This window comes from Marmota flaviventris, chromosome 18, assembly GCF_047511675.1.
Source record: "Marmota flaviventris isolate mMarFla1 chromosome 18, mMarFla1.hap1, whole genome shotgun sequence".
Taxonomy (NCBI): Eukaryota; Metazoa; Chordata; class Mammalia; order Rodentia; family Sciuridae; genus Marmota; species Marmota flaviventris.
In genome coordinates, this window is record NC_092515.1 from 20,765,187 (window position 1) to 20,780,819 (window position 15,633).

General features: G+C 46.2%; 1 protein-coding gene across 3 annotated transcripts in view; it reads left to right on the forward strand.

The window, feature by feature from the left end:
- Tshz3 (teashirt zinc finger homeobox 3) overlaps nucleotides 1–15,633 on the forward strand; it is a 70,917-nt gene that overhangs the window by 36,451 nt on the left and 18,833 nt on the right. The gene's annotated exons all lie outside the window — the stretch shown is intronic.

Here is a 15,633-nt window from a genome sequence, read left to right on the forward strand (position 1 = left end):
GTTAACTTCCTTTAGCTTCTCAAAGGGGTCCTTAACCCCCAAAGGGTTAAGAGCTATTCTTATAGGAAAGTATCTCCTGAAGAGGAGCGGGGGAGGCATTAGGGACCCAGAGGATTCAGGAAGCACTTAGGTCCCCTCTAATCCACCCAGTGGAACCTTCTGCCCTCGTGGAAAAGTTTTATTGCATGGTGGTGGCTCCACACAGGAGCCACCACCATGGCTCTTGAAATGTGAGTACGACTGAGGAACTGAATTTTAATTTTATTCATTTACGATCTTAGGTTCAACACAGCTCTAGGTGATTCTTTGGTGGCTCTGAGCTTGTTTCTCTGACCTAAGCTGGGGTCGCTGGTTTATCATGTCCAGCTGCATTGGGAGGAAGTTGTCCTCCCCTGTGGAGTGGTGTGCACAGCACAGAGCACCACAAGAAACACCTTCTTCTCTAGTACCCCTGTCAGAGCAGCTCTGGGAAAAGTTGTCACCACTCCCATTCTGTAGATTGGGAAACTGAGGCTGGAAGGCTGAGGGGAAGCCAGGTGAGGGTATCTGTGCCCAGACCCCTCTCAGTCTTTAAACAGGATTCCCATGTTCAAGTCTTCATATTCAGCCCCATGGAGCTCTGAGCATTGATGTGGTGCCTGTGTGACATTCACAGAAATGAGCCCCACCGCCCCTCTCCTCCATCCCATGCCTCATGGGCTGGAGGCTTCTATAGGACCAGGGCCTTTTCCTCCAAGGAACAAACCTGTACAGATCAGAGGCTGAAGACCAGACTCTTATCCTTAGCTCTTGCCTCTGGCCCCAAAGGAGATTCATGGTGGGAAGGCAGGTCAGAGCCAGCACAGTCCTGGAGCACCTTTTGGGTCTCTGTCCATGTCCCCGCCCCTTCCACTTTCTCCTCATGCTCTTGATCTGTCCTGGGAGTTGGGAATGAAGTGACAAGTAAATCTACAAGTAGAATGTTAGGTGGATGAATGCATGACCCTCACCACCCCTCATTCTCCAACTCCTATCCCAGTGTACTCAAGGTTGCTCGGCTCTTTCTAAGTAGCCAAAGCAGAACACAGCTTAGCTCAGAGTCTTCTTGTCTTGTGGTGGGTGAAGTTCTTCACCTGTGATGAGGAGAGAATTTGGGCTGGTAGAAGGATTTTTTAGCCACCACGTTGTGGAGGCGATCACCCTCCTTCTTGGGCTCAGGAGGCTGAGCTGACTGCTCAGGCAAGAGTTTCCTGGACATTTAATGATTCTTCCCGCTGCAAGGGTGGGACCCAGTGGGGGGACTGATCCTGTCACTGTGGAGATCCTGCCCTTGCAGGGATCATCCTAGCTGAAGGAACATCATAATTTCTGTAACCAGAAATAACTTCTTTATTGAATGCTTGCCCCATACCAGGCACTGTGCTAAGTGCTTTATGTTCATAATTCCATCAACAGCAATTCTCAGAAGAGGGTACTTCTATTCTTGTTTTAAAGACAAAGGATCAGAAACTTAGAGAGTTGCGGTAACTTGCCCTGGTTCCCCAGCTGCTCAGGACGGAGCAGAAGACAAACCCGAGGCCTGAGGGATTCTGGTGTCTGTCCTCGTCATGCCAGATGCACCACAAAGAGCCACCGCCTCGCCCAGCCCTTTGCCTGTTTTCATTCTCTTCCTGGCTCCGAGCCTCTTGCTCCTGAGTTCATTCATTCATCCACACAGCAGATGTTTGCAGACCACCCTGGATGCTAGTTCTTGGGGTTGGTGTTATACCAAAAAGAAAATGTGTGTGGAATGCCCGCAATTATCTAGAAGCTTGCATTTGCTTAAAGGAAGACTATAATCTCTCTCTCTTCTGCTCTGCCTGTCATTCTGCTGGGTTCACTCAACTCTCAGTCTTCAGTTTTGATCCATTGGCACCGGAGAGGCAGCTTGGAGGAAAGAGAGACTCATTATCTGGGACCAGGGTGGAGGAAAGACATGAGAAGACTGGGGCACTTAGTAGAGGCTCAGCAAACTGTGTGATGTGACAGCATGATGAATGGAACCTAGAGTTCTAGGACTGGGGAAGGAGATGTTGCTTAAGCTCAAGGAAGGAAAACATACTTGTATGCATTTTCCTATAATCACAAATTCCTCTGAGGGCCCTGGAGTATGTGTTGAAATAATCTGAGTAGATGTGTGTTGAGCACCTGCTCAGGCCAGTGCTGGCATGCTGGGGATACCAAGTCAGTCCTCGAGGGGGTAGGGGTGGCAAATGTGACAGACAGACACAGGTAAATCTGCTGTGGGTACCATGACTGAGGTGGATGCTAAGAAGGATGGGGACATGATAGTAAGGGATATCTTGCTCATCCCAGGAAGTTAGAAAAAAGCTAAGTTCTAGAGAACAATAGGGTAACTGTTGTTCTTTGGGGCCACATTATCTAATGCTTTACAAGAGAAGCTACGTCTGCATGGCTGAGAAGTGCCAGGTTTTCTATACTTTTATTTTCCTACCAGATTTCCCAGTTTGGGGCCTGTTTTCAGATCCTTCTTGACCCCCCTACTAATCTAAATGTTTACTCTTGTTGACTTGATGGTCTCAAAGCTGAGAAGCCCTTCAGATGTGTTCTTCTATAAAATGAGTGCCACATACAGAAGCCAGAGAGTCTCTGTTGCATCCCTGCTCCATCAGGGAACTGAGTTGCCCCTCTTGGGCTCCCGTACTTGCAAAGTATTTCTGCTACCTTCTTGCAGAAAATATGGCTCCACCAGTCTTCATCCATCTATCGACCACTTCCTCCTTCAGGTAAAGAATTAGAATCAGCTTCTTCCCTTCCTTTCATCTTTCTGTTCTTTTATCACCTGCCTGCTTGCCTCACTGTCCCTGGGGGATCCCCCATATCCTGTCACCAGAGTGGATAAATGATTGCACTGAGAGACCTTCAGAAACCAAAGTCCTGAACCCAGAGCACTGTATGGGGGGAGGGGTGCTCACTAACATGGTATCTGCCAGAGATAATCAGTAGTAACACATCCTGTGCATCTTCACGTTGGGCAAAGCGGGAACTGGCCCTTGATACCCAAGATCAGCAGCAGCCCTGTGGAGGAACAGCTCCATAGTTATTCATATTTTATTGAAAAGTAAGTTCTTGGGCTAGCCTTGGAGAAAATGGCAGACAGGGGACCTGTCATGGGGACGGTCCCTGATCTGGGAGTTAGGAGATTTAGAATCTGATCTCAGCCCTCCATTAGTGAATGTTACCTATGGGCATTCCTTCCCTCATTCTCTCCTCTGATGGATGGGTGTTGGACTCAGTGCCTATCTATAAGATTCCTGCTCCCTCCTTACCTCTAGAAAGATCTGAACTGAGCCGACCCAGCTGGAATTCCAGCACAGGTCTTCGATGCTGTGTCTCTGGTTCTCCCTTCCCAAACAAGAACATTGACGGGGAGGAGACCATGGAGCAGGGCAGGTTCCTGGCACTTAGTGGGTGGAGAACTCGCTGCATCTGGTTCATACAGTCTGACCAGCAGAGAATGACTACTGGGTTAGTTATCTCTTTTCATTACCCGGGTGTCCCTGTGGAGCCCTAAGCCAGCCAGAGAAAAGAAGCAGATCTGCAAGTACCCATGACCATTTCCAGAAAGCACTGAGAGCCGGTGTCATAAAAACAGAGCTTGTATTGTGGGTCTGCACTGGAGAAGGTAGAAACACTTGATCAGTGCGCCCCAAGGCCGTGGATTCCCTGGTGAGAACACCTTGGCTGTCTTTATTTTGCCTGTTGTGAACATTCCGATGCATTTTTCCTTATTATGACTTGATTAAGGACACAATAAACCCTGGCCATGATTTTTATCTATTTGCAGTCATATCTCTCAGTTCTAATTTCAGAGATTAGCTTGTTTTCAAAACACTAAATGAAGGACAGACTCGATGCCATTGTTGGCTTTCCTTGCCAACGCAGCCGCAGCCCACCATTGACAAACGCAAGCTGCTAGCCACACCTGCATGTCAGTGCCATGGGAAGAAGCCCTGAGACTGTTGGAGTGGGAGGCAGAGTATTAGGGATTTCAATTCTGCTTTATTTTCAACTTGAAATGGAGGAAAACAGACAAAAAACAAATAAGAAAGCTAAACAGTTGCGTGAGAGCTAGCAATTTGCTGGGCTCCCGATGACAGACACTGCATTATCATAATTGTCTCTTCTACATGATAGGACAGAAAAATAATAATGTCATTTTATTTATAGCTGGGGTGGCCCCTTTATGAGAGTCATACAAGTTTCTGCCAAGTGGAGTAGGTCAAATGACATCTTTTGATCAGGCCTGTCCAAAGAGATCAAAGATGAATGGCAGGTAATGGATACCCAATGACAAACCAAATCTAAAACAGAAATAAGGCTGCCAGAGCCTGCCAGTTACCCATTAAAGGCCCGCCTAAGGAAGGCAGGCTGCTTGACACGTTGGCCGAACACCTAAATCAGCCAAGCGTCAGTGCTAAAATTGTGTATTATCATTGGAAATGGCTATTATTTCCTCAGTAACATTTCTGTTAAGGCTTTGTTTGTGTACGACTGACCCACAGTCAGAAGTGGAGTTAAAGGTAGGCAAGCCCCAGAGGCTTGGGGGACACCCTTGGCTTTGGTCATTCATTTCCTGGTTTTAATTGTCTAGTCTGGATAAGCACCACCCGGCTCTGATCTCTGCTCAGGTGTTCTGTTTACAGGTGAGAGGGTGGATCAAGCCTCCGGTGCCCATCGCCGTGTTTCTCTGCACCCTTGCATCACCCTGTCTTCTCCAGTCTCCTCAGCCACATGCATTTGGTCCTATCACCGGTCACACAAAGCCCAGAACCTTCCCAGAACACAGAAGGGGGAGGACCAAGCAGATGGGGAAAGTGCAGGAGGACAATGGCACCCTTTCCTACCCAGGCTGAGGGAATAGGGCAGGCACTTGGCATTTCATAGAGCAGTGCAGTCTGCACATACAGAAACGGTAGAAGCAGCTTCCAAAATTATGGGAATAGATGTAATTTTTTTTTCCTCAAGCACTTGAGTTATGTAATTAAGTTGGGCTTTGTAGAGATGTTATTTAAAAGGCTTTGGTGGGGAACAAAATTTACTATCTTTTTTTTTTTTTTGGCTTTTAATTTGTGGGGGTGGGATGGGTGGAATACAAAGAAATATCAAAGAAATATTTAGAAACGAGGACTCCAAGACTGCAGCAGACAACTCTAAATCCTCATGTCCCAGGGGACGCACAGGTGGTGCTGTGAGTAATTTTTTATTCTGCAGCGTATGCTGGAATGTTAAAAAATATTATTAAACATTGAAATGAGTATACTAGTTAGCTAATTAGTATGTTTCTCTTTCTTTTAATAATCCCGATGCATTTTCTTTCTTTCCTCCCTCCATTTTTATACACAAGGTAACCCTAAAGAACATATTTAGAAGCATAATTAGTTATAATTAGAAGCAAACAAACCTAGCCCAGGGTATCTCCAATTTATTATAAAGAATTACAGGTAAGAGTGGCTGCAGTGGAAACCCAGGTTCTTTGCAGCTTAATGCTAATTCAGGTTTTACATACACATATACCCGCCTGCGTGTATATGCACCCCCCCACCCCCCACCCCCAAACACACACACATTCCTTCTCAGGATAAAAGAGCCAATGATGGAAGTCGCTTCCACTTGGCTCTTAAAAGTTTTACAGACCTCACGTTTCTCGATCACTTTGCATTAACTCTATCTTTAAGTAACGGAGACACTTTGTCAAAGTCATAGCATCATTCCTTGGTGATGAGAAGAAGATAGACATTTGACTGTTAGGCCTCTTGGCAGGAAATTTGGTAGTGAAGTCCCATCCAATTTGTCAAGCTCAGCAGTGGTCTTTGCTCCGAAGGAAGCTTGCAGCCCAGCCCCGATGCTTCACCTGTCTGGGAGAGACCCCCCAACTCCATCTGAAGTGACTGGCTGCAGATGCAGGGCTGCCCCAAGAGTGAGCCCACCAGATTTTCAGTCACTGCACGGGGAAGGCACTCACCTTTGACATTTGGCCGTTCCAAAAAAGTGCCTACCCAGTTTTGTGGCTCCCACCCCAAACCTCTATGTAAATGAAAGTTTAAACAAATCTGTGATCATGCTGGCTTTCAAGTGAGATTTTTAAAAAATTTCTCTTGAATTATGTAAAGATGCATCACAAGATATTTACAATTTTTTTTTAAAAACAGATATTCTTTTTATATACTGATAAAATTGGAAACTTGGAAGCATATTTGGCAAGTGTAAACAGATGGTTAAAGATATTTGCTGGGAAGTATCAGAAACAGTTATTCCTGACTTGCCTGCTTGGCTAAACATTGCTCTGAAAAGTCAATTAACAGGGCACAGAGCAGGAAGGCAGGTCTCAGGGCGCTCGGAGCAGAGTGGGCAAAGGCGCAGTTTTCTTCATCCCTATGCTGTATGTAGGTAAAAGGGGCTCATGGTGTTTGTGCCTTCTTCTCTTTTTACCCACAGATTCAGAGAGGGGTTCTTTAGCAACTGAGGAGAAGGCTTCCGAGTGTTCTCCTTAATTAAGGATGCCTGTTGCAGGGACCTCCCTCACAGGGGGTTGGGTACCTCTTACCTTTCTCCAGCTAAGGTATGAAATTAGCGCTTTCCCTTTGCTCTGGGGAACGTGATCATTTTTTTTCATGAGATCTCCATGCTAGGAGGTTTCCTATCCCTTTAAAGCCATGGGAAGCGAAGTTGCATAAAGGAAATTACTGGGAAGAAAGAAAGAGGAAACTGACATGCTGCTTTTTTCTTTTTTTTTTCTTTCTTCCTTCCAGGTAGCACAATTCACCACACAAAACATTTGCAATATTGAAATCCACAGTTCAGACGGTGTTAGCAGAAAGCATAGAATTTCATGAAATCATTTAATAGATGTACGATGTGTGTGCATTTGGGTGTGTGCGGGGGTGACAGAAGATTGGGGTGCAGAAGGAGGAAGCTGCTGTATTTTTTTTTTTTACAAGCTTATAAAACAAAAATGCTTGTGGCACTTGCTAATCTGAAATGCTTTTAGTAGAATTGTTCAGTAGCAATAATCTGTCAACAGATTACAATTTTGCTTAATTTTAATGTGGCTAACTTAAGATGGTTGTATAGTAAATTTATGCAACTGATCACAGTTATTAAATTACTGCATCTGCAAAGGAAGCAATCAAACCCCTTATTACAGTTGCTGTGAGTGAATGCTAAATGTCAAGGAGTTACCAGTGCGCTGCGGGGAATCGCGCTCCAGTTAAAGATGCATAAAATATCAGCACTTTTTTAATGCTTGTGCATTCAACAAAGACTCCCATCATAATTAACTGGTATGGAAATAAATAATTTTTACAAACTACCTTAGAAACAGTTGTGCTACAGTTTTTGTCAAAGTCTGCTGCTCTGCAGCGATATTTAAGCCCTTAGACACATTTCCCTCTAACTCACATATGCTATAAAATATTTAAATCTCACAGAGAGGTTTGAAAATGATATTATAAATCCAACTCTCAGTGCTAAAAAGTAATTTATGATGATTAATTTAATTATACGTTTTAAGGTTTTGATATTTTAAAAACTTGAGATTAATTTTTTTTGGTTATGGTCCCAGTTTGACAGTTTGGGGGAGGGGGATTCTTTCTGTAAACAGCAGAGATGCACATGGGGTACAGATCTACCAGGAAGGTGGGGGGGTAGGTGGGGGGGAGAGAGAGAGAGGCTTAGAAGCTGCATCCAGAAAGATGATTCCAGAGTCCTGGCCCTGCATGGTTAGCTCTGTCCCCATGAACCAGTTTTTCAGAGTCCCCATCTGTGAAATGCAGATGATAAGAGTGTGCACTTTGTGAAATCCTATAGGGAGTGTTGTGGGTTAATGTGTGGAAGGGCCTGGAACAGCAGCTGGCCTTAGTAGAGGACCCATTCAATGTTATCTGTCCTTATCATTTTGTATGTCTCTACCTTCACAATAAGATAGGTCTTTCTGAAATCTGTTTGCCTTTGCTGGCACAGACCAACAATTAGTCCAATCATGATTGAACCAGGGGACTCTAGTCCATCCCTTGGATGATGCCCACATTCAATAGTGGGCTTTGAGGTTTCTAAGCAATCTGGCCTATGAGGCTTAGGGATCTTGCAGGGTAAGAAGTGCTGGCCTAAAAGGAAGGCAGGCAGGGATGGAGGAACAGCCGCACCAGTGTAAGCTTGGCGTTGAGTTTGTTTGCAGTTGTTTGTTATATTTAAAGGATAACAGGAGGGACGCTGATTCAGTCCACTCAGCGACCCTGCAATGATGGGTTGGAGTACCACTTGGACCTGATGAAAGTAAAGTCATGTGGCTCATGCCATTATGAACAGAGCCCTCGGTTGATGAGTCTGGGCCTTGCTCTGAGCCCACGTGCTCCCATATGGACCAAGTACCTCTGTTGAGCCAGACCTGTGCTGTCCTCTGAAGAAAGGATACTGGCTACTTCCGTGTGGCAGCATGACCGGTGTCCAGGTAAAAACCTGAGCATGCTCCTCAATACTGGCAGAGATCAGTTTACAAGATTTGCAGCTCAGCAGCCATACTAGCCTTGGTCTCTTCCCGGAGAGTTGAGGGGCAATTCCCTGGAGTGGGTGATCGAGTGTCAGGAATCTTGATGATTCAATAGCAGACCCTGCCCATTTGGATAACTTGCTCTTGTCTGATAAATTCATTCATTTGGTGTAAGTTTATTTGCAGATATTTATTACAATGTATTTACAGGATAACTTTGTAGAGCAATCACATTCATATAGAGTTTTGTGTGCAGGTGTGGATAAATGTGTGTCTATGTCTTTATGTATATAATGTGTGTATATATTTATATGAATACTTAATATTTACATTTTTTAAGTGAAAGTGAACTCAGCCATATAATTTATCCATGCATCTTGTTTCCATCAAGCAAGAAATGGGGTACCCAGAATCTACCCCAATTTGGGCATTATTGAACTAGAACCTTTGGCTTCTGGATACTTCTGTTTTGACCTTTGCTTTCCCCAATGTAGATCTCACTTCAGATGTGGATGTGCAACCAGAGGGCGAATGTGATATCTGTGCATTTTTTTCACCTGCATACTCTGATGAAAAAAGAAAAAAATCTGTATATATGCAGTATGTATATATGTTTATTTACTTATATTTACATATAGTTGGCTCTTCATAGCCTTGGATTCAACATCTGCAGGTTCAATCAACTGTAGATTGAAAATGTTCAGAAAAGAAAATGTTTCTGTACTGATCATGGACAGACTTCTTTCCTTGACATTATTCCCTAAACAATAGAATAACATAAAATAAAACCACACAGCTATAAAGGTCAGTTAGGGAAATGTTTGGGAATGGGGAGGAAACATTTGACTTAATAAAACATTCACAATATAGACTCTTTTAAAAGGAATGCATTTAACTTTAAATTTCCACATAGCATACACTGATTTCGAAAATGACCACAAATATCGAATCCCTTAGAGTGCTGTTTGAATGGGTGTGAGTTCTTTTTGATTCTCTGCATGTCCCGTGCATTTCTTATTGAGCAGGTTGGATGTGGTTTTGCAGTCTTGTGTTTCATTTATACCATGGGCCATCTTTCTTCCTGGATGCCAGCACAGCCTTCTGCTTTCTGAGGCAATGATCACAAAGGGCCTCAGGCCTCTAGGCCCTTGGAGAGTGTGGGCAGCAACTTGGGTCCAGAGGGGCCACTCCTAGGCATCCCAGAGCCTCAGGATGCCCTTCGAGTGATGATCCAGCATAACCCGGCCCCGTGGATCCATCATCTGAGTGGCACAGACACACTTCACCAGATTAAGGTGATGTCAAGGCTTACCAAGCTTCAATGGGCCTCTTACCTGCTTCTCTGAATGTGAGAAATGTCTTCAGGTGCTTACAGGGCTGGGACCTTGGAGGGCTGACCCGCAGTCACTTTAAGTAGACATCCCTGGTGTGGTGCATAGCAAAGCCCCAGATACCTGAGCTCAGGTCCTGACTTTGACTCCATCTGCTTGGCGTCTGAGTGGGTCACCATGCCTTTGTGAAGTAGTGGAGCAGTTAAACCACCTCATGGGGTGGTAGGAGGAGAACAGAAGGCAGCATGTGTAAAATGTTTAATAAAGGACTAAAAAATAAGAACTCACAGCATCCTGGATGCCATTGTCACCACAGTCATTTGGATTGTTAGCAAAGCCCTAGGCTGTCTCGGGTATAACTTCCTGAGGGTGCTCAGGCGTATTTTCCCAAGCCCTCTGGAATCCTTCCAACCTGAAGTTCCGTCACCTTCCAAGGATACCCATCTGGTGAACCTCATAACACTCTTCACTAGGGTGTCCCCAATCTGTGACGATGCTCAGCCTCAGGCCAGTGCCTTCCTGTTGGACACATCTCACGTGTCTGTATCACTCCAACCCATTCTTTTGGGTTACTTCCATGTCATCCCGATTGTTCACAAGACTGCAGGACCAGGACGAGGTGGTGGAACTGTGTGAAGTCCCGATAGATGCCATCTAAGTCTTAATTCCAGTAATTGCCCCTGTGCCTGTCGCCTTTCTAAATAAGGTGATGTTAGACATGGGGTTGGCCACCACAGCTAGGAGTAGAGTGAGTGCTGCTTGTCATCTGACATACAGGCTTTTGGGAACGAAAGAGGGCCCTGTTGTCTGCCCTTGGAGTAAGTGTGACGGGGATGGCTCACATCTGAGTCTGCCTCACCCTCTGCTTTGCAGCAGGCTGAGCTGATTTCCCCCCACAATCCATTGCACCCCCACAGACTCCCCACCCGGCCTTCCTTGTCTCGCCTTGGCTCCTATTGTAGCCGAGGGGGAAAAGAACGATTTTTAAAGATTCACTAATGGTAATGAAAAATATTCTGATATAGCATTAAGGATTTTGCTCCTGAAATGTGTTTAATGTAAATATGCTGTCAGAGACCCTTCAAGTAATTGACACAAGCAGATGATTAGCAGTGTTCTCAACGGTGTTTTTGCATAATCTTACATTTTGACAGAACTCCTCAGCCGCATTTTATTGTCAGTACTCTGCAATCAGTAGGACTTCCTTCCCTGCCAACATTTACTTTGTCATTATGAATCTTGTAAGTGGTCATTTAACTGGTTTCAGGGTGCATGTAGGAGTGTCATTACAGGCATATTTGGGGACATGTCTTCCTACCAAGAAACCCTACTGAAAAGTAAACTTTTCACCAACTGGGATGAAATCAGATGAGCCATTTAGCAGGCCTGACTGTGGGCTGGGGTGGGGGGGCTGGGGACGAGAGGCTGAATGGTGAGTGCCAGCCCCACAGAGGCAGGGCCAGCGCCCCTGGGGCCAGCCGCACAGGGGCCTCCACTGTCTGAGAATCAAGTTGTAACTTCCTTTCTGAGCTTGGTTGGTTTTTCTTTCTTTCTTTTCTTTTTTTTTCATTTCGAATTGAGTTCATCTTTGGTGATATAAAAAAAAAAAATTGGTGTTCAATTATAATCATATCCAACTGGCCCAAATTAAACTGCTCTGATCCATAAGCATTCATAACTGCATACAGTTAAGTTACATTAATAGTCAATATAATAAACCTTCACCTTTATTGAAGCCACTCTTGTTTCTACAGCAGTTCTTTAATCTATCTCAATAGATTTCTGGTGTACAGCACATATAGATTTGGCCAGTGACAAGGGTTAGAGTAGTCTTGTAGAACATTTACTTGTAGCTCTGAAAAGCCCACATTCATCAGAGGATGAAGTCGATCAGATTGTACCAGAATCAATGGAAGGCTTGTGGGATCCCTCTTAGGCTTGTAATGCGTTCACCTTCTTTGGAGAGAATTCACACACTCACACACACACTCTCTCTCGTGCGCGTACACTTCTCTGTCTTAAAGCCATTTATCTCTGAATGTCAAATTGCAATAATTAACCATTATTGATCTTAAATTCAATTAACTTCATTAACACAGGTCATGATGAGGGTGCTTGTAAGGGAAAGGCATTTGACAAGTGTCTTTGCTTGCGTGACATTCTGTGTTCGCAGTGGCGACTATAAACCGTTCACACTGTCCTCTCTGAGAGGCAGCCACCAGAAAGGGCCGACCTGAAGTGGGGTCCCTGGGCTGGAATGGGTGAGAGACACAGAAAGTAGTTTCCATTGTTGGTCTTTCTGGTGACTTTGTTCAGTAGGAGTCTTAGGGCCGTGGTGCAGTGCCAGAGCTCTCTTGCGGGATGTGGACACAGGAGCCTTTTGAGCACAGGTGTACTTTTTCACGGTGGTCAGGACACTGCCCCACATGCCCACTCCCTCCTCTTCCCCTACCCCGTAGCCCTTTCACAGATGGGGTTCACAGATTTCCAGGTTTTGCTTAATTCAGAAAGCATCCTGTCCTTTTGTATTTTCAGGCTAAACTCCTTACTGTCTCCACCCAGAAGGAGAGAAAAACCTGACTCAGGAGTGGGACCCACAGGGAGCTTTGGGCAGGCTGCTGTGTGGTATTTGCTGCTTTGCCAGCTGTGCCATTAGTGTGTCATATTTGGTGTCTGCTTACGGTCCTCCAAGGTAGGCTGAATCACCTCGTTTTGCCAGTGGGGGACTGAGGCTTGAGGGGCAGACTCCCAGAGCCATACTCTACCCAAGTGGCATGGCAGAACTGCAGCCTGTCTCCCCGTGGTCTTGAGAGCGTCCCCGTGGTTGTGCACTGTGCTTAAAGCATTAGGGAACCTTCTGCATTTCTTCCTCCATACGCAGTACATGTAAACGTGCACTCAGGTGAGGAGTAGGGGGACACGGCAGGGAAAGCCCCAGCCTGTGACGGCCGCGCCTGGTTCTGTGTCTCCCTGAATCATCAGCCGCTGGCCTCAGTCTTATGCATGACATGGAGCATCCAGGTGGGCTCGCCCTCCTCCGGGGTCGCTGTGCAGCTGGGATGAGGCCATGCACAGCAAGTGCCCGCGGAAGTACCAAGCATCCCCACGTGGGCCAGGGCCCTTATGAGCTGGAGCGGCTGCCGGTGAATGGGATGCCCCTGTGCCTGGCTAATGAGTTCTGGGCTTCAGAGTCTTCATGGAAATGATGCTTGGTCTCAAGGAAACAAAATGTGACGACGGGGACAAGCACGAAGTCAGCCCTCCCTGTTGGTGACGTCTTTTATTGGGGGAAGTTTGGCCAGATTTGAAAGAACTTTATCGAATGCCCAGCAGGTACCTGCCCAGGCCCTGCACTTTACCAAATGCCCAGGGCCCTGCCTGGGCTGGGGGCTGTGGAGACCCCTTTCTACTGTGGAAAGAAGGGGTCACACTAGCTGCAGAATCCCAGGAGGGCTGTGGGCACAGATTCGAGGACTAGCTAGGGTGGAGACAATAATGAAGTGCAGCGCAGACAGGCCCCTGGCGGGGTTTGGGGAGGTGAAATGCTCCTGGTCACATGAGCAAATTCCCAGAGTGACCTTCTCTGGGTACGTGGAAACTGCCAGGGAAGTTGGGACCTGCTGAGCTCCCCAAGTCCCTGTGTATCTCCCGAGGAATGTCAGGTTATTGAGGAGGAAGCCACAGGGAGCTCCACCTAACTGTCCCAGTGCCAGTCACGGTGGCCTGACCCTGTCTCAGATGTCTGCTGATGAGGCTGTAGGTTTCTTCGCCGTGTTTTAGGGATGAAGTTGCTATGGCTGTCGGGGTGCCTTGGGTCAGGGAACGGGCAGGGAAGCACGTGCAAGCTGGGCTGGGGGCATGGATGCTGATTTTTGTTTTTCTTTTTCTATTTTTTTCTGTGCTGGGGGTTGTACCCAGCTAAGGATGAGGCTCAGTGGTAAAGCACTTTATATATATATATTTTTTTTTATTTTGAGACAAGATCTTACCAAGTTACCCAGGCTGGCCTCAAACTTGCAAACCTCCTGCCCCCAGAGTCGCTGGTATTACAGGTGGGTGCCATTGCGCCTGGTGCTGGTTTGTTTGGAGGGTCCTCTGCAAGCCTGGGTGTTTCTGGAACAGCTGTATCAAAATCAGAAAATCCAACCTCAGAATTTTCTGTCAGTTTTAGAAAGGGCAGGAACAAGGCAGGCAGGCAGAGTGAACCCCCTCTGTGTAGTTTCTGTGCTCCCTGATTATCCAGTTAATCTGCTAACAGGAGAGGAGTGGAAACCAGAGAGTTTATGCTATACATCTCACCGGGCCATTTCTCCACCTGTCCCTCAGACACCTGCCCCTGCCGAGTCCACCTCAGGGTCTTGGGAGAGTCAGAGAGATGATCCAAATGATATTGCGATGGAGGCTCTGAGAGGAACCAAGGACTGTGCCCAGTGAAGGGTGGGCTCACCCCGGTGGTATCCCAAAGAAACCAGGTCTGAATCCGAGACACCTAAGACCTGCTGGTTCCCACAGGAAGAACCAACCAACACCCCCCCACCCACCCACCCAGTGGTTGGGGGAGCCACAATGTGCATGTTTTGGTCTCACCCAGAAACTTTCCAGACTGGTAGCTCCTGCCTCTTCCTTCTGCTGAGGTCAATAGTTTCAGCACAGCGGTTCCTTGTGTCTCTCTTTTCTCACAATCCATTGTCAGTGTGGGTGACAATATCGCCCAGAATGTCAGGACCCAAAGGAATCTAAAGCAGAGGGTCTAGAAGTACCAGGGGACATTTGGACATCCTTCAGAGCCAGCTTCTGAGGCTGCCGAGTCCCCAGTGCAGGGAGCCACTCACTCATGCCACACAGTCTTCAAGTGTACACTCTGTGGAGATGGGCAAGTTGTCCTGAGTCTTTTCTGCTGCCCAGTTCAAAGCCTGACATATAAGAGGAGGTCCTGGTCATGAATAAGTTGCCTTTATAATATTTGTTAAACTTCACAGTGCTCCATGAATGTGTGCTTGGGAAACATGAGGCAGTGCAGAAGAGAACCCCTTCTCCCCATCCTGCCATCTCGGTCCCTAGCAATGACATGGCCCTCCTGCACCCGTACGGCACCCACACCCACGGAACCTGTTAATAGCCAGGCCAGGATCCTTTCTCTGAGCATCCACCAGCAACCACACATACCCTAGAAAACAGAGACTTCTGAGACTTGGTGACCCCCACTTGACTTAGAGAGCTAACCACACGGGACTTAGAGCATTATCTTACTTAGTAAATGTTATTTTGCAATATAACATCCAAAATACGAGCATACATATTTCCCCACAAGTTATGTCACCAGACTCCAGACCCAGAAATAGATCATTTAGTGCCCCAGGTATTCCTAAGCCCCTTCCTGGTCATTACCTCCCAAAGCCATTGTACTCTTGACTTCTAATACTAGATATTAGTTTTGCCAGAGTTAGAATTTTTATTTAAATGGATTCAAACAATGTATTCCCCCCCCCCTCTCTCTCTCTCTCTTTTCTGTGTCTGGTGGCTTTCACTTAGTTTGTGGGATTCTTCTGTGTTTTTCCCTATAATATTTCATTTTCACCACTGTATGATATTCCATTATGTGAGTATGTCATGAAAGATTTATCTCTTCTATTGATGGACTTTGGAATTGTTTCTAGTTTCCTTGCTATGATGAATTGTGTGCCAAAAGATAACATTGGACAGGTGATCTACGTATGCACATCTGCTGGGTATGCATCCAGGGGCAGAATTGCTGCGTCACTGAGTGTATGTATG